Source organism: Pseudophryne corroboree, unplaced genomic scaffold, assembly GCF_028390025.1.
Source record: "Pseudophryne corroboree isolate aPseCor3 unplaced genomic scaffold, aPseCor3.hap2 scaffold_1150, whole genome shotgun sequence".
Classification (NCBI taxonomy): Eukaryota; Metazoa; Chordata; class Amphibia; order Anura; family Myobatrachidae; genus Pseudophryne; species Pseudophryne corroboree.
Window position 1 is genome coordinate 93,518 of NW_026967775.1, and position 22,385 is coordinate 115,902.

At 50.0% G+C, this 22,385-nt stretch overlaps 9 non-coding genes and 3 pseudogenes across 9 annotated transcripts; all 12 read right to left on the reverse strand.

Annotated features, from left to right (window-relative positions):
- Positions 1-1,431: 1,431 nt before the first annotated feature.
- LOC134990186 (U2 spliceosomal RNA) lies at positions 1,432-1,536 on the reverse strand (annotated as a pseudogene).
- Positions 1,537-2,801: 1,265 nt separating this feature from the next.
- LOC134990246 (U2 spliceosomal RNA) lies at positions 2,802-2,984 on the reverse strand. Its single transcript, XR_010195112.1, has one exon. It is a non-coding gene; the product is annotated as a U2 spliceosomal RNA (small nuclear RNA).
- Positions 2,985-8,669: 5,685 nt separating this feature from the next.
- Positions 8,670-8,774, reverse strand: LOC134990189 (U2 spliceosomal RNA; annotated as a pseudogene).
- Positions 8,775-10,039: 1,265 nt separating this feature from the next.
- LOC134990206 (U2 spliceosomal RNA) lies at positions 10,040-10,230 on the reverse strand. Its single transcript, XR_010195077.1, has one exon. It is a non-coding gene; the product is annotated as a U2 spliceosomal RNA (small nuclear RNA).
- A 1,265-nt stretch (positions 10,231-11,495) lies between these two features.
- LOC134990209 (U2 spliceosomal RNA) lies at positions 11,496-11,686 on the reverse strand. The gene has a single exon (XR_010195079.1). It is a non-coding gene; the product is annotated as a U2 spliceosomal RNA (small nuclear RNA).
- A 1,265-nt stretch (positions 11,687-12,951) lies between these two features.
- Positions 12,952-13,142, reverse strand: LOC134990210 (U2 spliceosomal RNA). The gene has a single exon (XR_010195080.1). It is a non-coding gene; the product is annotated as a U2 spliceosomal RNA (small nuclear RNA).
- Positions 13,143-14,407: 1,265 nt separating this feature from the next.
- Positions 14,408-14,598, reverse strand: LOC134990211 (U2 spliceosomal RNA). The gene has a single exon (XR_010195081.1). It is a non-coding gene; the product is annotated as a U2 spliceosomal RNA (small nuclear RNA).
- Positions 14,599-15,863: 1,265 nt separating this feature from the next.
- LOC134990212 (U2 spliceosomal RNA) lies at positions 15,864-16,054 on the reverse strand. Its single transcript, XR_010195082.1, has one exon. It is a non-coding gene; the product is annotated as a U2 spliceosomal RNA (small nuclear RNA).
- Positions 16,055-17,319: 1,265 nt separating this feature from the next.
- Positions 17,320-17,510, reverse strand: LOC134990213 (U2 spliceosomal RNA). The gene has a single exon (XR_010195083.1). It is a non-coding gene; the product is annotated as a U2 spliceosomal RNA (small nuclear RNA).
- Positions 17,511-18,775: 1,265 nt separating this feature from the next.
- LOC134990170 (U2 spliceosomal RNA) lies at positions 18,776-18,957 on the reverse strand. The gene has a single exon (XR_010195062.1). It is a non-coding gene; the product is annotated as a U2 spliceosomal RNA (small nuclear RNA).
- An 810-nt stretch (positions 18,958-19,767) lies between these two features.
- On the reverse strand, positions 19,768-19,891 carry LOC134990192 (U2 spliceosomal RNA; annotated as a pseudogene).
- A 1,246-nt stretch (positions 19,892-21,137) lies between these two features.
- On the reverse strand, positions 21,138-21,328 carry LOC134990214 (U2 spliceosomal RNA). The gene has a single exon (XR_010195084.1). It is a non-coding gene; the product is annotated as a U2 spliceosomal RNA (small nuclear RNA).
- Between the last annotated feature and the right edge of the window lie 1,057 nt (positions 21,329-22,385).

Consider the following 22,385-nt stretch of genomic DNA (forward strand, 5'->3'; position numbering starts at 1 on the left):
GGTGGGCTGGTGGAGATGGGTAGGGAGGTGGTGAGGGAGGATGGGAGGGGGGTGGGTTTGACAGGTTTCTTACCCTCCTGCGGTTTCTTTTCCTTCTGCGTAGCAGAGGGCAGCAGCTTGAGGGCAGGGTTGGCACGTCCGGTCACCACAGCTGAGTAGGTTCTCGACCTACTCGGGCAGTCCCTGTAGACGTGGTCCACTTTGCCGCACAGGTTGCAGGTTTTCCTCGTGGGGCAGTCTTTGGTCTCATGGCTGGCCATGTGGCAATTCTTGCATGCCGGGACCTTGCAGTCCTTCATCACGTGGCCCGTCCCGCCGCACTTCCTGCAGTTGCGTGGCTGGTCGGCGTAGTGGAGAAGTCCTTGAGATCCCCCCAGGGAGAAGCACTGTGGGAGGTGCTTGACTCCTTCTGGGCACGAGGTGTCCTTTTGCAGGACGACGATCACAGCCCACTTTCCAGTCCAGAAGCTGTTCCCATCCAGAACCCTTGTGGGGTCCTTCTTGACGGTACAGAACCGGCTGAGGAAGGTGACAATGTCCTTGATGGGCGTGTGTGGGTTCCTCATTGAAACCGTCACCCGCCTTTCCTCTCTTTGAATAGGGCAATTGCCCACAAAGCGGGAGAAAGGGGATTCGGGTCTCGCCGATTTCACTGCCTCCCAGTACCTCTTGCAGATGGCAAGGGAGGCGAAGGTGACGTAAAAGATCCCCTTCAGGTAATTCTGGATGCTGAGGGTTTCAGCGGTCGAGAAGCCCTGGTCCAGGATCATCTTCTTCCCAAAGGTCTCCACTGTCATGTCCGGCATCCGTCCATCCACCTCCTTCAACTTCATCACCACGGTGAATCTCATCCAGGGCTCCAGGGACGGTTTGTCTTTGGTGCTCACCTGGGTGGGTGCCGCTGGCGGTGTTGCTGCGGGGGTTGTGGCGCTGGGTGCGGCCGATCCGGTGGGGGCTTTGGCGGTTTTTTTCGCCGTCTTGGCCTGGCTCTTCTTGGCGAGGGTGGCCGGAGTGGAGGCAGAGGCTGGAGCAGCTGGGGCTGGAGCAGCGGGGGCTGGAACAACGGCGGCTGGGGCAGCGGTGGCCATACTCACGGATCCTTTTGGCGGAGAAGGCGGGGCGGAGGATCAGCGCTGTCGTCGAGAGGAGGAGAGGCGGTCGGTCGCTTCAGAGGGCAGAGCCAGCAAGTCTAGCCCTCCAGTGCAGGTAGGGGGCGCTGCAGAGCTTCTCCGGCGAAGTCCCTTTTCTCCACGCAGTCTTGCTGGCGGAGGGGGGTATCTTCTCCAGAGGGCAGAGCAAACAAGTCTAACCCTCTGCTGTAGCTGGGGAGCGATGCAAATCTTCACCCTCTTCAAGCGATCTTCTCCTTCTCCTCGCAGTCTCGACTTTCGATTTTTTCTGGCTTCTCGGCCCGGGTGCAGCTTAGCCCTGAGAAGGACAATTGTCGGTCCAAGAAACAAGGTAGCACCGTCAGTCAGCGTGAACTGATAAGAACAGATACTACACTTGATCTTAGCCAAAAGGCCGAGAAGCGATAACCCGAATGTGGGCTGAGGGACCGGCGCAACCGAAACAGGATCTACAATCCATCATGGAGAATCACCCTCCCCCACGCACGCTTACGCTATACTATCTGCAGATTGACTTGACTTTGGTTGGCGGCGGCGATCCCAGCAAAGAAGAGGGAGAAGGAAGGAGAAGTCCGGACTGACAAGCAGGCAGTCACCCAGGCGCGCGCGCAACCACATTCCATCACTCACTCCTGCATCGTGAGTTTTCTCTCCTCTCCTGTCTTGCTGGCTGCTTGACTGACTGACTGGCTGGCTGATGCACAATCATTTGCATTTGGTCCGCCTCCGACAACCACACCCACCAGACGTCTGCCGCCCGTCCCGTCTGTCCCTGCTGGCTCCGTGCTTATCACATTGACACAATGCTATGCACTTGCACTTCATCACTTAAGCAGTGGGACATTCATTCTGCAATGGAAGGTTCCCTGGCTGCCTTGAACCTCCTGTCTCTAAAATCTGGATTGTTTCAACCAACCCGTTCATCCTGGCAGATTTCAATTTTTCACTACAGTGTGAGGGCTCTGTGATGTCATCATGATGCACACTCTATGATGTCATCATGATGCGACACATGTGATGTCATCATTATGCGACACACGTGATGTCACAATGTGCTTGGCTGTACGGACTGCATTTGCTTGGCTTGCTAACTGACATCCACTTGAGGGAGACACACACCAGGAGATGGATGCAGCATATACACATACTGCAGAGCTTGTGCCTTTAGTGCCTGTAACAGCAACTATCCACACCTCCTGCAACCAGCGTGGACACCACCGCCACTAAAATAAAAATTAGTTCCAAACATGACCAGGTCGAAAAGACCAGCCGAAAGGATGATCATGATAGTAAGTTAAAAATGTAGGAATTCATTTCGAAGTGGTAATGCTTCTTCGTTCGTACTTAGTTTGCATTCAAGAATTAGGCCTACGTAGGCCTCACATCCAAATGCTGATCAACTGTTTCAATTTGTCTTGTGCAGAAGGAGGGAATTCAATGGAGACAAGAAGTAGACGATAAATAAGACTCCACACAGTAGTTCACACGTGCTTTTATTCATCCATTGTAACATTTTAATAGACAGCAAAGATTGAATACAATTTTGACACAGTATAAAAAGCATGCTTACAAAATCCAAGAGTTTATCAATGCAGCAGGCAAAAAAACATTGCAAATCCTGGGGAATAAGCTGAGAAGTCATCATTCATCTATTTTTGGAATACAGATTAGGAAAGGTGCACCGGTCCCGGAGGTACTGCAATACCGGGTCAATGCGTGGAGTGGACAGAGCAAGCTCTTCTTCCATCTCCCTGTTCTAAAAATCCATTTAATATATGGCCCCCAGATAGGGGGCGTATCAGATATTAAACTGATAAGAACAGATTTTGATTGAAAAAGCGTCTTTATTGGTATAAAGTTGCAAAAAACAGACGGTAACGTTGACAAACATAAGTGCCGTGTCGCAGCACAGGCCCAAACCCAGCACAGATGCAGACTGTATAGTGCAGTCGAAGAACTACGGCGCGGGCCTGTAGCCTACACCGTAGTTCTCAGGCCGCACTATGCAATTAAACGATACAATAACACAACAGTAAATAAGGCTATGGGTGTGGAGGGTAGGGGGGTGAGGGAGGGTGAATCACAAGCCCGAAGCTTTATTGAAAGACAGACACATATAAGGGGAAGGGCAATAAATAGAAGACATCAATAAAACAACAGACATTGTGAGTGAGGGGGCAGGGGCCACGGTCCCAAAGTCTCATTTTCGGTTCGGACAAGGGGGGAGGGGCAGAAAAAGGGGGGCTTTAGTCCTCTTCTTCCTCAGGGCTGTCCATGGTGGAATAGTCTCTGAGCAGGCTGTGGACCAGCCTGCAACAGTCCTGGATGGACATCCTCTCCCTCCTCAGAATGAGGCGGTTCCTGGCAAGCCACGAAGCGTCCTTAACACAGTTCATGAGGCGCCAGGCTTCCTGGATCGCCCCAACGGTGTGGGTGCCAGGGAATAGTCCGTAGAGTACCGAATGGTACGTGAGACAGTTCCTTGGCACAGAGTTTTTCAGTTCGTTTTCCAGGGCGTCCAACAACAACTGGGCCCAGGCACAGTCCCAAAACAGGTGCATAGATGTTTCTTCATGTATGATGCACCTGGGGCAATGTCTGTACCTGCACAGGTTCCGGGAGTGCATGAATGACCGGAGGGGCAAGCCCCCTTGGATGGCCATCCACGACAGGTCTTTGTGTCTGTTTGTGAGCCTTTTTGAGGCCACGTTCTCCCAGACCTGTTTGGCAGTCGCTGAAGGGAGCCCCGGAATCGGCTCCAAATCGTCTTTAGCTCTGATGAGCTTGTAGATCGTCTTTGATTTCCATAAGTCAGGTTTAACTCCCTCCAGTTGGTGTTCCCTCACGAACTTGGACACGTCCAGGTAGTACCACGGAGTGTTCCAGTTGTAAGGGATGGAGCTGTCCCATTTGTCCCAGCCAAGGTTCCTCCAAAGAGGCAGGAGGAAGAAACGGGACATGGAGTTTCCTGCAGAATCGTTCGTGTTCTCGTACATTGTCCTGCGGATGCAGTTACACACGAAGAAGGCTCGAAGCATGGTTGGGATATCTGGAATACCCTTTCCTCCCTTGAGGGGCTCCTTGTACATAACTGACCGCTTTACTCTGTCCATCTTGGAGCCCCAGATGAAGTGAAACACTGCCCGTGTGATGGCCCTGCAGACGGTTGCCAGGGGTGGCCAGGCCTGCGCGGTGTACTGCAGAACGGGAAGAATCTCGTTGCGCAGCACAAGTGATTTCCCCTCGATGGTAAGTTCTCTGAGGCTCCACAATCCGATCTTTTGGCGAACAGTCGCCAGTCTCTCGTCCCAACATCTCAGGGCTGCACCCTCGCCGCCGAACCAGACTCCGAGGATCTTAATGAAGTCGGGCTTGATGGTGAAAGGAAATGGTGCAGAGGATGACAGGTGCCACTTTCCGAAGAGCATAGCCTCTGACTTCCCGCAGTTGACTTTAGCCCCTGAGGCTCGGCCGAAGTTCTCGCAGGTCTGGACGAGTGCCGTCACCGAACGATGATCCGCGCAGAAGACAGTGACGTCATCCATGTACAGCGAACACTTGGCCTCTCGTCGGTCGCGACCCGGTGCGGCGATCCCTCTGATCTCTGGATTCCGTCTGATGCATACAGCCATGAGCTCTATAACACAAACAAAAAGAAGAGGTGAAAGAGGGCAGCCTTGTCTGACCCCGGACAAGATGGAAAAGGGGTCAGTCTTCCAGCCGTTCACCAGCACCGAGCTGTGGATATCAAGGTACATCAGGTTAACATACGTACAAAACATTTTACCGAGGCCAAATTTATGCAGAACCCTGCCCATCAGCTCATGTGAGACACGATCGAAGGCCTTCTCCTGGTCAAGACTGACCAGGGCCGCGTGAACGTTCCGATCCTTGATGTAATGGACCGTGTCTCTGAGGAGGGCGAGGCTGTCTGCAATCCTGCGACCAGGAATGGCGCAGGTCTGGTCCGGGTGAATGATCTGTCCGATGACAGCCTTCAGCCTGTTGGCGAGCACCTTGGCGAGGATCTTGTAGTCCACGTTTAAGAGAGAGATGGGCCTCCAATTTTTCAGCTCACATCTCTCCCCCTTACGCTTATACAAGATCGTGATCATTCCCTCCCTCAGCGATGGGGGCATTTTGCCCTCCACCACCATCTCCCCGTACAGCTCGAGCAGGTCCGGTCCAATGAGGTCCCACAGCGCTACATAGAGCTCTGCTGGGAGACCATCACTGCCCGGGGTCCTGCCCTGCCTAAAGGATCTGGCGGCAGAGTGCAACTCCTCCAACGCCAAGGGAGCATCCAGAGTGGCTTTGCCTGCAGGATCGATGGTGTTAGTGATACCTGACAGGAACTTATCGGCCTCCTCGCTGTCTGTAGTCTTAGGGGAGTAGAGGTCGCTGTAATAGTCGCTGACGACTTTCATCACGCCCTCCTTCCCCTGTCTGGGGATGCCGGTCTCATCTCGCAGCTCAGTCAGTGGCGTGTGGCCAGAGTGGAGTTTCCTGAAAAAGAAAGAGTTGCATTTCTCGTCCTTCTCCAGGTTCTCCACCTTGGAACGGAAGACGATACGTCTGGATTCCTCCTCAAAGTGCCCTTTCAGGCCCTCTTTGGTCTCATCCAGCTCGTCTCTCACGTCCCAGCCGCACCGTTGGAGGTCCAGCAGGGACTGCAGGTGTCTTTGCAGCCTCTTGAAGTTCCTCTTTCGGTCGCACGCCTGTTGTCTCCCTTTAACCTGAAAGAAACTGCGAATGTTAGCCTTAGCATATTCCCACCAGTCGCTCATACATTCAAAATAACATTTGTCATTTTTCCATGTGATGTAGGCATCCTTCAGCTCCGCCAGCACATCCTCTCTTTCCAGCAGGGCACAATTCAACTTCCAAGAGCCTGGGCCAGGTGCGAAACCGCTACCCAGGACTCCTTGGAAGAGAATGGCCCTGTGGTCTGAGAAGAAGCAGGGGACCATAGAATGCCTGGTCTGCTTCACTGTTCTAGAGGTAAACACAAAGTCAATGCGGGAACGCACAGAGCCATCGGGGCGGCTCCATGTATAATTCACGGAGCCGGACCCCATGGAGCCCATAGCGTCCCGCAGTGATGCTTCGGTCACCATTTCTATGAGCAGTTTAGACGTCACATCAAGCTTGGTAGAGTTGCTGGTGCTGCGTCCATCCTCCTCCATGGTGCAGTTGAAGTCTCCTGCCATCACTACCGCCCTAGTGGTTGCGAGCTGCGGTCGCAGGGTCTGGAAAAGCTCCAAACGCTCATTCTTGAAAGGGGGGGCGTACACGCAGATAAGCCTGATAGGCTCACCTGCCCAGGAGCCGTCTACGACAAGTAATCTGCCGCAGACGAGCTCCTGAACAGAATCTAGCGTGAAGAGGCTCCCCCTAATAAGTATGGCGACCCCTGCAGACTTACACTCGCCCCCACCGGACCAATAGGAGGCGCCGTGAGACCACTGCCTGCCCAGATGTTTGTAGGACTTGGAGAAAGGAAGAGAGCATTCCTGCAACATGTACACATCACATTTCTGACTATCTAGGAAAGTAAACACAGACTGTCTTCTAAGCTTATCCTTAATACTCCTCACATTAATGGTGAAAATTGAAAATGACGCCATTAGTTGGGGAAAAAAGAGAGGTTAGGCAACAGTTCTACATTTACGTTACCACTCCGTCGGGCGGGGCTTCCTCGGCATCGGATGCCAGGTTCCCTTGCTCGGGTAGCGGCGAGTTGTCTCCCAGTATCTGGTCGAGTAAGGCGGCGGCGTTGGCATCCAGCTCCTCCTCCTCCTCCCTGCTGATTGCCTCCGCCAGCTCCTCCATTTCTTCTTCCAGCGGGGTCAGCTCGACCGCCAGTTTCTTAGAGGATTCGGAGTCCGCAGACGGGCTGTCGAGCTCCTTCCTCTTGCAGTTCCTCGTCTTCTCGACACCTGCAGTTGGAGTAAGAGGGGAGGGGAGGGCGGGGAAATCTTCCTGGGAAGAAAGGTCAGGTGGGGCAGGGGTGGTTGGGTTGGGAGAGACAATGGGCTGGGTAGGAGAGTCGGGGGAGGGGTCAGGGAGGGTTGCGACAGTGGTAGGGATGGGAGTCACTGTCGCAGGGGGTGGGCTGGTGGAGATGGGGAGGGAGGTGGTGAGGGAGGATGGGAGGGGGGTGGGTTTGACAGGTTTCTTACCCTCCTGCGGTTTCTTTTCCTTCTGCGTAGCAGAGGGCAGCAGCTTGAGGGCAGGGTTGGCACGTCCGGTCACCACAGCTGAGTAGGTTCTCGACCTACTCGGGCAGTCCCTGTAGACGTGGTCCACTTTGCCGCACAGGTTGCAGGTTTTCCTCGTGGGGCAGTCCTTGGTCTCATGGCTGGCCATGTGGCAATTCTTGCATGCCGGGACCTTGCAGTCCTTCATCACGTGGCCCCTCCCGCCGCACTTCCTGCAGTTGCGTGGCTGGTCGGCGTAGTGGAGAAGTCCTTGAGATCCCCCCAGGGAGAAGCACTGTGGGAGGTGCTTGACTCCTTCTGGGCACGAGGTGTCCTTTTGCAGGACGACGATCACAGCCCACTTTCCAGTCCAGAAGCTGTTCCCATCCAGAACCCTTGTGGGGTCCTTCTTGACGGTACAGAACCGGCTGAGGAAGGTGACAATGTCCTTGATGGGCGTGTGTGGGTTCCTCATTGAAACCGTCACCCGCCTTTCCTCTCTTTGAATAGGGCAATTGCCCACAAAGCGGGAGAAAGGGGATTCGGGTCTCGCCGATTTCACTGCCTCCCAGTACCTCTTGCAGATGGCAAGGGAGGCGAAGGTGACGTAAAAGATCCCCTTCAGGTAATTCTGGATGCTGAGGGTTTCAGCGGTCGAGAAGCCCTGGTCCAGGATCATCTTCTTCCCAAAGGTCTCCACTGTCATGTCCGGCATCCGTCCATCCACCTCCTTCAACTTCATCACCACGGTGAATCTCATCCAGGGCTCCAGGGACGGTTTGTCTTTGGTGCTCACCTGGGTGGGTGCCGCTGGCGGTGTTGCTGCGGGGGTTGTGGCGCTGGGTGCGGCCGATCCGGTGGGGGCTTTGGCGGTTTTTTTCGCCGTCTTGGCCTGGCTCTTCTTGGCGAGGGTGGCCGGAGTGGAGGCAGAGGCTGGAGCAGCTGGGGCTGGAGCAGCGGTGGCTGGGGCAGCGGCGGCTGGGGCAGCGGTGGCCATACTCACGGTTCCTGGCGTAGGAGGCGGGGCGGAGGATCAGCGCTGTCGTCGAGAGGAGGAGAGGCGGTCGGTCGCTTCAGAGGGCAGAGCCAGCAAGTCTAACCCTCCAGTGCAGGTAGGGGGCGCTGCAGAGCTTCTCCGGCGAAGTCCCTTTTCTCCACGCAGTCTTGCTGGCGGAGGGGGGGTATCTTCTCCAGAGGGCAGAGCAAAAAAGTCTAACCCTCTGCTGTAGCTGGGGGAGCGTTGCAAATCTTCACCCTCTTCAAGCGATCTTCTCCTTCTCCTCGCAGTCTCGACTTCCGATTTTTTCTGGCTTCTCGGCCCGGGTGCAGCTTAGCCCTGAGAAGGACAATTGTCGGTCCAAGAAACAAGGTAGCACCGTCAGTCAGCGTGAACTGATAAGAACAGATACTACACTTGATCTTAGCCAAAAGGCCGAGAAGCGATAACCCGAATGTGGGCTGAGGGACCGGCGCAACCGAAACAGGATCTACAATCCATCATGGAGAATCACCCTCCCCCACGCACGCTTACGCTATACTATCTGCAGATTGACTTGACTTTGGTTGGCGGCGGCGATCCCAGCAAAGAAGAGGGAGAAGGAAGGAGAAGTCCGGACTGACAAGCAGGCAGTCACCCAGGCGCGCGCGCAACCACATTCCATCACTCACTCCTGCATCGTGAGTTTTCTCTCCTCTCCTGTCTTGCTGGCTGCTTGACTGACTGACTGGCTGGCTGATGCACAATCATTTGCATTTGGTCCGCCTCCGACAACCACACCCACCAGACGTCTGCCGCCCGTCCCGTCTGTCCCTGCTGGCTCCGTGCTTATCACATTGACACAATGCTATGCACTTGCACTTCATCACTTAAGCAGTGGGACATTCATTCTGCAATGGAAGGTTCCCTGGCTGCCTTGAACCTCCTGTCTCTAAAATCTGGATTGTTTCAACCAACCCGTTCATCCTGGCAGATTTCAATTTTTCACTACAGTGTGAGGGCTCTGTGATGTCATCATGATGCACACTCTATGATGTCATCATGATGCGACACATGTGATGTCATCATTATGCGACACACGTGATGTCACAATGTGCTTGGCTGTACGGACTGCATTTGCTTGGCTTGCTAACTGACATCCACTTGAGGGAGACACACACCAGGAGATGGATGCAGCATATACACATACTGCAGAGCTTGTGCCTTTAGTGCCTGTAACAGCAACTATCCACACCTCCTGCAACCAGCGTGGACACCACCGCCACTAAAATAAAAATTAGTTCCAAACATGACCAGGTCGAAAAGACCAGCCGAAAGGATGATCATGATAGTAAGTTAAAAATGTAGGAATTCATTTCGAAGTGGTAATGCTTCTTCGTTCGTACTTAGTTTGCATTCAAGAATTAGGCCTACGTAGGCCTCACATCCAAATGCTGATCAACTGTTTCAATTTGTCTTGTGCAGAAGGAGGGAATTCAATGGAGACAAGAAGTAGACGATAAATAAGACTCCACACAGTAGTTCACACGTGCTTTTATTCATCCATTGTAACATTTTAATAGACAGCAAAGATTGAATACAATTTTGACACAGTATAAAAAGCATGCTTACAAAATCCAAGAGTTTATCAATGCAGCAGGCAAAAAAACATTGCAAATCCTGGGGAATAAGCTGAGAAGTCATCATTCATCTATTTTTGGAATACAGATTAGGAAAGGTGCACCGGTCCCGGAGGTACTGCAATACCGGGTCAATGCGTGGAGTGGACAGAGCAAGCTCTTCTTCCATCTCCCTGTTCTAAAAATCCATTTAATATATGGCCCCCAGATAGGGGGCGTATCAGATATTAAACTGATAAGAACAGATACTACACTTGATCTTAGCCAAAAGGCCGAGAAGCGATAACCCGAATGTGGGCTGAGGGACCGGCGCAACCGAAACAGGATCTACAATCCATCATGGAGAATCACCCTCCCCCACGCACGCTTACGCTATACTATCTGCAGATTGACTTGACTTTGGTTGGCGGCGGCGATCCCAGCAAAGAAGAGGGAGAAGGAAGGAGAAGTCCGGACTGACAAGCAGGCAGTCACCCAGGCGCGCGCGCAACCACATTCCATCACTCACTCCTGCATCGTGAGTTTTCTCTCCTCTCCTGTCTTGCTGGCTGCTTGACTGACTGACTGGCTGGCTGATGCACAATCATTTGCATTTGGTCCGCCTCCGACAACCACACCCACCAGACGTCTGCCGCCCGTCCCGTCTGTCCCTGCTGGCTCCGTGCTTATCACATTGACACAATGCTATGCACTTGCACTTCATCACTTAAGCAGTGGGACATTCATTCTGCAATGGAAGGTTCCCTGGCTGCCTTGAACCTCCTGTCTCTAAAATCTGGATTGTTTCAACCAACCCGTTCATCCTGGCAGATTTCAATTTTTCACTACAGTGTGAGGGCTCTGTGATGTCATCATGATGCACACTCTATGATGTCATCATGATGCGACACATGTGATGTCATCATTATGCGACACACGTGATGTCACAATGTGCTTGGCTGTACGGACTGCATTTGCTTGGCTTGCTAACTGACATCCACTTGAGGGAGACACACACCAGGAGATGGATGCAGCATATACACATACTGCAGAGCTTGTGCCTTTAGTGCCTGTAACAGCAACTATCCACACCTCCTGCAACCAGCGTGGACACCACCGCCACTAAAATAAAAATTAGTTCCAAACATGACCAGGTCGAAAAGACCAGCCGAAAGGATGATCATGATAGTAAGTTAAAAATGTAGGAATTCATTTCGAAGTGGTAATGCTTCTTCGTTCGTACTTAGTTTGCATTCAAGAATTAGGCCTACGTAGGCCTCACATCCAAATGCTGATCAACTGTTTCAATTTGTCTTGTGCAGAAGGAGGGAATTCAATGGAGACAAGAAGTAGACGATAAATAAGACTCCACACAGTAGTTCACACGTGCTTTTATTCATCCATTGTAACATTTTAATAGACAGCAAAGATTGAATACAATTTTGACACAGTATAAAAAGCATGCTTACAAAATCCAAGAGTTTATCAATGCAGCAGGCAAAAAAACATTGCAAATCCTGGGGAATAAGCTGAGAAGTCATCATTCATCTATTTTTGGAATACAGATTAGGAAAGGTGCACCGGTCCCGGAGGTACTGCAATACCGGGTCAATGCGTGGAGTGGACAGAGCAAGCTCTTCTTCCATCTCCCTGTTCTAAAAATCCATTTAATATATGGCCCCCAGATAGGGGGCGTATCAGATATTAAACTGATAAGAACAGATACTACACTTGATCTTAGCCAAAAGGCCGAGAAGCGATAACCCGAATGTGGGCTGAGGGACCGGCGCAACCGAAACAGGATCTACAATCCATCATGGAGAATCACCCTCCCCCACGCACGCTTACGCTATACTATCTGCAGATTGACTTGACTTTGGTTGGCGGCGGCGATCCCAGCAAAGAAGAGGGAGAAGGAAGGAGAAGTCCGGACTGACAAGCAGGCAGTCACCCAGGCGCGCGCGCAACCACATTCCATCACTCACTCCTGCATCGTGAGTTTTCTCTCCTCTCCTGTCTTGCTGGCTGCTTGACTGACTGACTGGCTGGCTGATGCACAATCATTTGCATTTGGTCCGCCTCCGACAACCACACCCACCAGACGTCTGCCGCCCGTCCCGTCTGTCCCTGCTGGCTCCGTGCTTATCACATTGACACAATGCTATGCACTTGCACTTCATCACTTAAGCAGTGGGACATTCATTCTGCAATGGAAGGTTCCCTGGCTGCCTTGAACCTCCTGTCTCTAAAATCTGGATTGTTTCAACCAACCCGTTCATCCTGGCAGATTTCAATTTTTCACTACAGTGTGAGGGCTCTGTGATGTCATCATGATGCACACTCTATGATGTCATCATGATGCGACACATGTGATGTCATCATTATGCGACACACGTGATGTCACAATGTGCTTGGCTGTACGGACTGCATTTGCTTGGCTTGCTAACTGACATCCACTTGAGGGAGACACACACCAGGAGATGGATGCAGCATATACACATACTGCAGAGCTTGTGCCTTTAGTGCCTGTAACAGCAACTATCCACACCTCCTGCAACCAGCGTGGACACCACCGCCACTAAAATAAAAATTAGTTCCAAACATGACCAGGTCGAAAAGACCAGCCGAAAGGATGATCATGATAGTAAGTTAAAAATGTAGGAATTCATTTCGAAGTGGTAATGCTTCTTCGTTCGTACTTAGTTTGCATTCAAGAATTAGGCCTACGTAGGCCTCACATCCAAATGCTGATCAACTGTTTCAATTTGTCTTGTGCAGAAGGAGGGAATTCAATGGAGACAAGAAGTAGACGATAAATAAGACTCCACACAGTAGTTCACACGTGCTTTTATTCATCCATTGTAACATTTTAATAGACAGCAAAGATTGAATACAATTTTGACACAGTATAAAAAGCATGCTTACAAAATCCAAGAGTTTATCAATGCAGCAGGCAAAAAAACATTGCAAATCCTGGGGAATAAGCTGAGAAGTCATCATTCATCTATTTTTGGAATACAGATTAGGAAAGGTGCACCGGTCCCGGAGGTACTGCAATACCGGGTCAATGCGTGGAGTGGACAGAGCAAGCTCTTCTTCCATCTCCCTGTTCTAAAAATCCATTTAATATATGGCCCCCAGATAGGGGGCGTATCAGATATTAAACTGATAAGAACAGATACTACACTTGATCTTAGCCAAAAGGCCGAGAAGCGATAACCCGAATGTGGGCTGAGGGACCGGCGCAACCGAAACAGGATCTACAATCCATCATGGAGAATCACCCTCCCCCACGCACGCTTACGCTATACTATCTGCAGATTGACTTGACTTTGGTTGGCGGCGGCGATCCCAGCAAAGAAGAGGGAGAAGGAAGGAGAAGTCCGGACTGACAAGCAGGCAGTCACCCAGGCGCGCGCGCAACCACATTCCATCACTCACTCCTGCATCGTGAGTTTTCTCTCCTCTCCTGTCTTGCTGGCTGCTTGACTGACTGACTGGCTGGCTGATGCACAATCATTTGCATTTGGTCCGCCTCCGACAACCACACCCACCAGACGTCTGCCGCCCGTCCCGTCTGTCCCTGCTGGCTCCGTGCTTATCACATTGACACAATGCTATGCACTTGCACTTCATCACTTAAGCAGTGGGACATTCATTCTGCAATGGAAGGTTCCCTGGCTGCCTTGAACCTCCTGTCTCTAAAATCTGGATTGTTTCAACCAACCCGTTCATCCTGGCAGATTTCAATTTTTCACTACAGTGTGAGGGCTCTGTGATGTCATCATGATGCACACTCTATGATGTCATCATGATGCGACACATGTGATGTCATCATTATGCGACACACGTGATGTCACAATGTGCTTGGCTGTACGGACTGCATTTGCTTGGCTTGCTAACTGACATCCACTTGAGGGAGACACACACCAGGAGATGGATGCAGCATATACACATACTGCAGAGCTTGTGCCTTTAGTGCCTGTAACAGCAACTATCCACACCTCCTGCAACCAGCGTGGACACCACCGCCACTAAAATAAAAATTAGTTCCAAACATGACCAGGTCGAAAAGACCAGCCGAAAGGATGATCATGATAGTAAGTTAAAAATGTAGGAATTCATTTCGAAGTGGTAATGCTTCTTCGTTCGTACTTAGTTTGCATTCAAGAATTAGGCCTACGTAGGCCTCACATCCAAATGCTGATCAACTGTTTCAATTTGTCTTGTGCAGAAGGAGGGAATTCAATGGAGACAAGAAGTAGACGATAAATAAGACTCCACACAGTAGTTCACACGTGCTTTTATTCATCCATTGTAACATTTTAATAGACAGCAAAGATTGAATACAATTTTGACACAGTATAAAAAGCATGCTTACAAAATCCAAGAGTTTATCAATGCAGCAGGCAAAAAAACATTGCAAATCCTGGGGAATAAGCTGAGAAGTCATCATTCATCTATTTTTGGAATACAGATTAGGAAAGGTGCACCGGTCCCGGAGGTACTGCAATACCGGGTCAATGCGTGGAGTGGACAGAGCAAGCTCTTCTTCCATCTCCCTGTTCTAAAAATCCATTTAATATATGGCCCCCAGATAGGGGGCGTATCAGATATTAAACTGATAAGAACAGATACTACACTTGATCTTAGCCAAAAGGCCGAGAAGCGATAACCCGAATGTGGGCTGAGGGACCGGCGCAACCGAAACAGGATCTACAATCCATCATGGAGAATCACCCTCCCCCACGCACGCTTACGCTATACTATCTGCAGATTGACTTGACTTTGGTTGGCGGCGGCGATCCCAGCAAAGAAGAGGGAGAAGGAAGGAGAAGTCCGGACTGACAAGCAGGCAGTCACCCAGGCGCGCGCGCAACCACATTCCATCACTCACTCCTGCATCGTGAGTTTTCTCTCCTCTCCTGTCTTGCTGGCTGCTTGACTGACTGACTGGCTGGCTGATGCACAATCATTTGCATTTGGTCCGCCTCCGACAACCACACCCACCAGACGTCTGCCGCCCGTCCCGTCTGTCCCTGCTGGCTCCGTGCTTATCACATTGACACAATGCTATGCACTTGCACTTCATCACTTAAGCAGTGGGACATTCATTCTGCAATGGAAGGTTCCCTGGCTGCCTTGAACCTCCTGTCTCTAAAATCTGGATTGTTTCAACCAACCCGTTCATCCTGGCAGATTTCAATTTTTCACTACAGTGTGAGGGCTCTGTGATGTCATCATGATGCACACTCTATGATGTCATCATGATGCGACACATGTGATGTCATCATTATGCGACACACGTGATGTCACAATGTGCTTGGCTGTACGGACTGCATTTGCTTGGCTTGCTAACTGACATCCACTTGAGGGAGACACACACCAGGAGATGGATGCAGCATATACACATACTGCAGAGCTTGTGCCTTTAGTGCCTGTAACAGCAACTATCCACACCTCCTGCAACCAGCGTGGACACCACCGCCACTAAAATAAAAATTAGTTCCAAACATGACCAGGTCGAAAAGACCAGCCGAAAGGATGATCATGATAGTAAGTTAAAAATGTAGGAATTCATTTCGAAGTGGTAATGCTTCTTCGTTCGTACTTAGTTTGCATTCAAGAATTAGGCCTACGTAGGCCTCACATCCAAATGCTGATCAACTGTTTCAATTTGTCTTGTGCAGAAGGAGGGAATTCAATGGAGACAAGAAGTAGACGATAAATAAGACTCCACACAGTAGTTCACACGTGCTTTTATTCATCCATTGTAACATTTTAATAGACAGCAAAGATTGAATACAATTTTGACACAGTATAAAAAGCATGCTTACAAAATCCAAGAGTTTATCAATGCAGCAGGCAAAAAAACATTGCAAATCCTGGGGAATAAGCTGAGAAGTCATCATTCATCTATTTTTGGAATACAGATTAGGAAAGGTGCACCGGTCCCGGAGGTACTGCAATACCGGGTCAATGCGTGGAGTGGACAGAGCAAGCTCTTCTTCCATCTCCCTGTTCTAAAAATCCATTTAATATATGGCCCCCAGATAGGGGGCGTATCAGATATTAAACTGATAAGAACAGATACTACACTTGATCTTAGCCAAAAGGCCGAGAAGCGATAACCCGAATGTGGGCTGAGGGACCGGCGCAACCGAAACAGGATCTACAATCCATCATGGAGAATCACCCTCCCCCACGCACGCTTACGCTATACTATCTGCAGATTGACTTGACTTTGGTTGGCGGCGGCGATCCCAGCAAAGAAGAGGGAGAAGGAAGGAGAAGTCCGGACTGACAAGCAGGCAGTCACCCAGGCGCGCGCGCAACCACATTCCATCACTCACTCCTGCATCGTGAGTTTTCTCTCCTCTCCTGTCTTGCTGGCTGCTTGACTGACTGACTGGCTGGCTGATGCACAATCATTTGCATTTGGTCCGCCTCCGACAACCACACCCACCAGACGTCTGCCGCCCGTCCCGTCTGTCCCTGCTGGCTCCGTGCTTATCACATTGACACAATGCTATGCACTTGCACTTCATCACTTAAGCAGTGGGACATTCATTCTGCAATGGAAGGTTCCCTGGCTGCCTTGAACCTCCTGTCTCTAAAATCTGGATTGTTTCAACCAACCCGTTCATCCTGGCAGATTTCAATTTTTCACTACAGTGTGAGGGCTCTGTGATGTCATCATGATGCACACTCTATGATGTCATCATGATGCGACACATGTGATGTCATCATTATGCGACACACGTGATGTCACAATGTGCTTGGCTGTACGGACTGCATTTGCTTGGCTTGCTAACTGACATCCACTTGAGGGAGACACACACCAGGAGATGGATGCAGCATATACACATACTGCAGAGCTTGTGCCTTTAGTGCCTGTAACAGCAACTATCCACACCTCCTGCAACCAGCGTGGACACCACCGCCACTAAAATAAAAATTAGTTCCAAACATGACCAGGTCGAAAAGACCAGCCGAAAGGATGATCATGATAGTAAGTTAAAAATGTAGGAATTCATTTCGAAGTGGTAATGCTTCTTCGTTCGTACTTAGTTTGCATTCAAGAATTAGGCCTACGTAGGCCTCACATCCAAATGCTGATCAACTGTTTCAATTTGTCTTGTGCAGAAGGAGGGAATTCAATGGAGACAAGAAGTAGACGATAAATAAGACTCCACACAGTAGTTCACACGTGCTTTTATTCATCCATTGTAACATTTTAATAGACAGCAAAGATTGAATACAATTTTGACACAGTATAAAAAGCATGCTTACAAAATCCAAGAGTTTATCAATGCAGCAGGCAAAAAAACATTGCAAATCCTGGGGAATAAGCTGAGAAGTCATCATTCATCTATTTTTGGAATACAGATTAGGAAAGGTGCACCGGTCCCGGAGGTACTGCAATACCGGGTCAATGCGTGGAGTGGACAGAGCAAGCTCTTCTTCCATCTCCCTGTTCTAAAAATCCATTTAATATATGGCCCCCAGATAGGGGGCGTATCAGATATTAAACTGATAAGAACAGATACTACACTTGATCTTAGCCAAAAGGCCGAGAAGCGATAACCCGAATGTGGGCTGAGGGACCGGCGCAACCGAAACAGGATCTACAATCCATCATGGAGAATCACCCTCCCCCACGCACGCTTACGCTATACTATCTGCAGATTGACTTGACTTTGGTTGGCGGCGGCGATCCCAGCAAAGAAGAGGGAGAAGGAAGGAGAAGTCCGGACTGACAAGCAGGCAGTCACCCAGGCGCGCGCGCAACCACATTCCATCACTCACTCCTGCATCGTGAGTTTTCTCTCCTCTCCTGTCTTGCTGGCTGCTTGACTGACTGACTGGCTGGCTGATGCACAATCATTTGCATTTGGTCCGCCTCCGACAACCACACCCACCAGACGTCTGCCGCCCGTCCCGTCTGTCCCTGCTGGCTCCGTGCTTATCACATTGACACAATGCTATGCACTTGCACTTCATCACTTAAGCAGTGGGACATTCATTCTGCAATGGAAGGTTCCCTGGCTGCCTTGAACCTCCTGTCTCTAAAATCTGGATTGTTTCAACCAACCCGTTCATCCTGGCAGATTTCAATTTTTCACTACAGTGTGAGGGCTCTGTGATGTCATCATGATGCACACTCTATGATGTCATCATGATGCGACACATGTGATGTCATCATTATGCGACACACGTGATGTCACAATGTGCTTGGCTGTACGGACTGCATTTGCTTGGCTTGCTAACTGACATCCACTTGAGGGAGACACACACCAGGAGATGGATGCAGCATATACACATACTGCAGAGCTTGTGCCTTTAGTGCCTGTAACAGCAACTATCCACACCTCCTGCAACCAGCGTGGACACCACCGCCACTAAAATAAAAATTAGTTCCAAACATGACCAGGTCGAAAAGACCAGCCGAAAGGATGATCATGATAGTAAGTTAAAAATGTAGGAATTCATTTCGAAGTGGTAATGCTTCTTCGTTCGTACTTAGTTTGCATTCAAGAATTAGGCCTACGTAGGCCTCACATCCAAATGCTGATCAACTGTTTCAATTTGTCTTGTGCAGAAGGAGGGAATTCAATGGAGACAAGAAGTAGACGATAAATAAGACTCCACACAGTAGTTCACACGTGCTTTTATTCATCCATTGTAACATTTTAATAGACAGCAAAGATTGAATACAATTTTGACACAGTATAAAAAGCATGCTTACAAAATCCAAGAGTTTATCAATGCAGCAGGCAAAAAAACATTGCAAATCCTGGGGAATAAGCTGAGAAGTCATCATTCATCTATTTTTGGAATACAGATTAGGAAAGGTGCACCGGTCCCGGAGGTACTGCAATACCGGGTCAATGCGTGGAGTGGACAGAGCAAGCTCTTCTTCCATCTCCCTGTTCTAAAAATCCATTTAATATATGGCCCCCAGATAGGGGGCGTATCAGATATTAAACTGATAAGAACAGATTTTTTTTTTTTTTATCGAAGCCCGAGGTGCGTGACTTCATCACCCAGTGTCTGTGACCAAACGTGCTGGGGGCGAAGGTTCTTGGACCCTCTCCGAAAGGAGAAGGGCCCCGTTACTCCCCTAACCCTCAGAGCCCGAAGGCCTACTGAGGGAAAAAAGGGACTGTGGGTCCCCCCTTGCCGAAGCGCGGAGGGACCCTCGTGTGTCCCCAGGGTTGGCCGAAGCTTCCCCCTGGGGACCGATATCAGCCTCTGGCCCTCCCCAAAAGGAGAGGGCCTCAGCAACTTAGGAGAGAGGGTGGCCCATAAGGGTCTCACCTTAACCCCAACAAAACCGTGACGTGACACACTACAAAAAACATAAAAAGTGCTAGTGCTGTGCGCAAGTGCAAAACACGTGAGTGGGCATAAATAAATAAATAAATAAGCCCCAGCCAGAAGGCCGGGGGGTATAAAAAATTTTCCTTACCCTAGCCAAAAGGCCAGGGCAAAGGAAGTGGGTGCAGACAGGAAGGGTTGAAGTGTTAAGTGCTAAAGTGCCTTAGTGCAAAGGTGGCTCGAAACCCCAGTGCATTTCCGGCACCCCTGTCCCTTCCAGTTCCAGGGGCACGAAACACCTCGAGCTTCTAGCTGCTCCCGACCTCTCAGCCAGACCCAGTTTCATACCCACTCGGTGCCAGGGTCAACCCCCAGTACGAGAAGAGATACTAGACCAGGCCTTTCTCCACTCCACGCAAGGGGCCTTTTTTCATCCCCTTAGAAGGACGGTGGATACTAAGCCTAGTTTTTCTCCCCTCTCGACCAGAGGCAGCGCCACACCCCAGCATTTGGTACTCCACAAAGTGTTTCTCCATTCCACATCTAGGAACCTCTCACGCTCCTAGTGTAAGAACAGATACTCCACCCTGTGTTTCCCTCGAGCAGGTACTACACTTGATCTTAGCCAAAAGGCCGAGAAGCGATAACCCGAATGTGGGCTGAGGGACCGGTGCAACCGAAACAGGATCTACAATCCATCATGGAGAATCACGCTCACACTATCTGCAGATTGACTTGACTTTTGTTGGCGGCGGCGGCGACGACAGCAAAGAAGAGGAGGAAGGAAGGAGAAGTCCGGACTGACAAGCAGGCAGTCACCCAGGCGCGCGCAACCACATTCCATCACTCACTCCTGCATCGTGAGTTTTCTCTCCTCTCCTGTCTTGCTGGCTGCTTGACTGACTGGCTGGCTGATGCACAATCATTTGCATTTGGTCCGCCTCCGACAACCACACCCACCAGACGTCTGCCGCCCGTCCCGTCTGTCCCTGCTGGCTCCGTGCTTATTATCACATTGACACAATGCTATGCACTTGCACTTCATCACTTAAGCAGTGGGACATTCATTCTGCAATGGAAGGTTCCCTGGCTGCCTTGAACCTCCTGTCTCTAAAATCTGGATTGTTTCAACCAACCCGTTCATCCTGGCAGATTTCAATTTTTCACTACAGTGTGAGGGCTCTGTGATGTCATCATGATGCACACTCTATGATGTCATCATGATGCGACACATGTGATGTCATCATTATGCGACACACGTGATGTCACAATGTGCTTGGCTGTACGGACTGCATTTGCTTGGCTTGCTAACTGACATCCACTTGAGGGAGACACACACCAGGAGATGGATGCAGCATATACACATACTGCAGAGCTTGTGCCTTTAGTGCCTGTAACAGCAACTATCCACACCTCCTGCAACCAGCGTGGACACCACCGCCACTAAAATAAAAATTAGTTCCAAACATGACCAGGTCGAAAAGACCAGCCGAAAGGATGATCATGATAGTAAGTTAAAAATGTAGGAATTCATTTCGAAGTGGTAATGCTTCTTCGTTCGTACTTAGTTTGCATTCAAGAATTAGGCCTACGTAGGCCTCACATCCAAATGCTGATCAACTGTTTCAATTTGTCTTGTGCAGAAGGAGGGAATTCAATGGAGACAAGAAGTAGACGATAAATAAGACTCCACACAGTAGTTCACACGTGCTTTTATTCATCCATTGTAACATTTTAATAGACAGCAAAGATTGAATACAATTTTGACACAGTATAAAAAGCATGCTTACAAAATCCAAGAGTTTATCAATGCAGCAGGCAAAAAAACATTGCAAATCCTGGGGAATAAGCTGAGAAGTCATCATTCATCTATTTTTGGAATACAGATTAGGAAAGGTGCACCGGTCCCGGAGGTACTGCAATACCGGGTCAATGCGTGGAGTGGACAGAGCAAGCTCTTCTTCCATCTCCCTGTTCTAAAAATCCATTTAATATATGGCCCCCAGATAGGGGGCGTATCAGATATTAAACTGATAAGAACAGATACTACACTTGATCTTAGCCAAAAGGCCGAGAAGCGATAACCCGAATGTGGGCTGAGGGACCGGCGCAACCGAAACAGGATCTACAATCCATCATGGAGAATCACCCTCCCCCACGCACGCTTACGCTATACTATCTGCAGATTGACTTGACTTTGGTTGGCGGCGGCGATCCCAGCAAAGAAGAGGGAGAAGGAAGGAGAAGTCCGGACTGACAAGCAGGCAGTCACCCAGGCGCGCGCGCAACCACATTCCATCACTCACTCCTGCATCGTGAGTTTTCTCTCCTCTCCTGTCTTGCTGGCTGCTTGACTGACTGACTGGCTGGCTGATGCACAATCATTTGCATTTGGTCCGCCTCCGACAACCACACCCACCAGACGTCTGCCGCCCGTCCCGTCTGTCCCTGCTGGCTCCGTGCTTATCACATTGACACAATGCTATGCACTTGCACTTCATCACTTAAGCAGTGGGACATTCATTCTGCAATGGAAGGTTCCCTGGCTGCCTTGAACCTCCTGTCTCTAAAATCTGGATTGTTTCAACCAACCCGTTCATCCTGGCAGATTTCAATTTTTCACTACAGTGTGAGGGCTCTGTGATGTCATCATGATGCACACTCTATGATGTCATCATGATGCGACACATGTGATGTCATCATTATGCGACACACGTGATGTCACAATGTGCTTGGCTGTACGGACTGCATTTGCTTGGCTTGCTAACTGACATCCACTTGAGGGAGACACACACCAGGAGATGGATGCAGCATATACACATACTGCAGAGCTTGTGCCTTTAGTGCCTGTAACAGCAACTATCCACACCTCCTGCAACCAGCGTGGACACCACCGCCACTAAAATAAAAATTAGTTCCAAACATGACCAGGTCGAAAAGACCAGCCGAAAGGATGATCATGATAGTAAGTTAAAAATGTAGGAATTCATTTCGAAGTGGTAATGCTTCTTCGTTCGTACTTAGTTTGCATTCAAGAATTAGGCCTACGTAGGCCTCACATCCAAATGCTGATCAACTGTTTCAATTTGTCTTGTGCAGAAGGAGGGAATTCAATGGAGACAAGAAGTAGACGATAAAT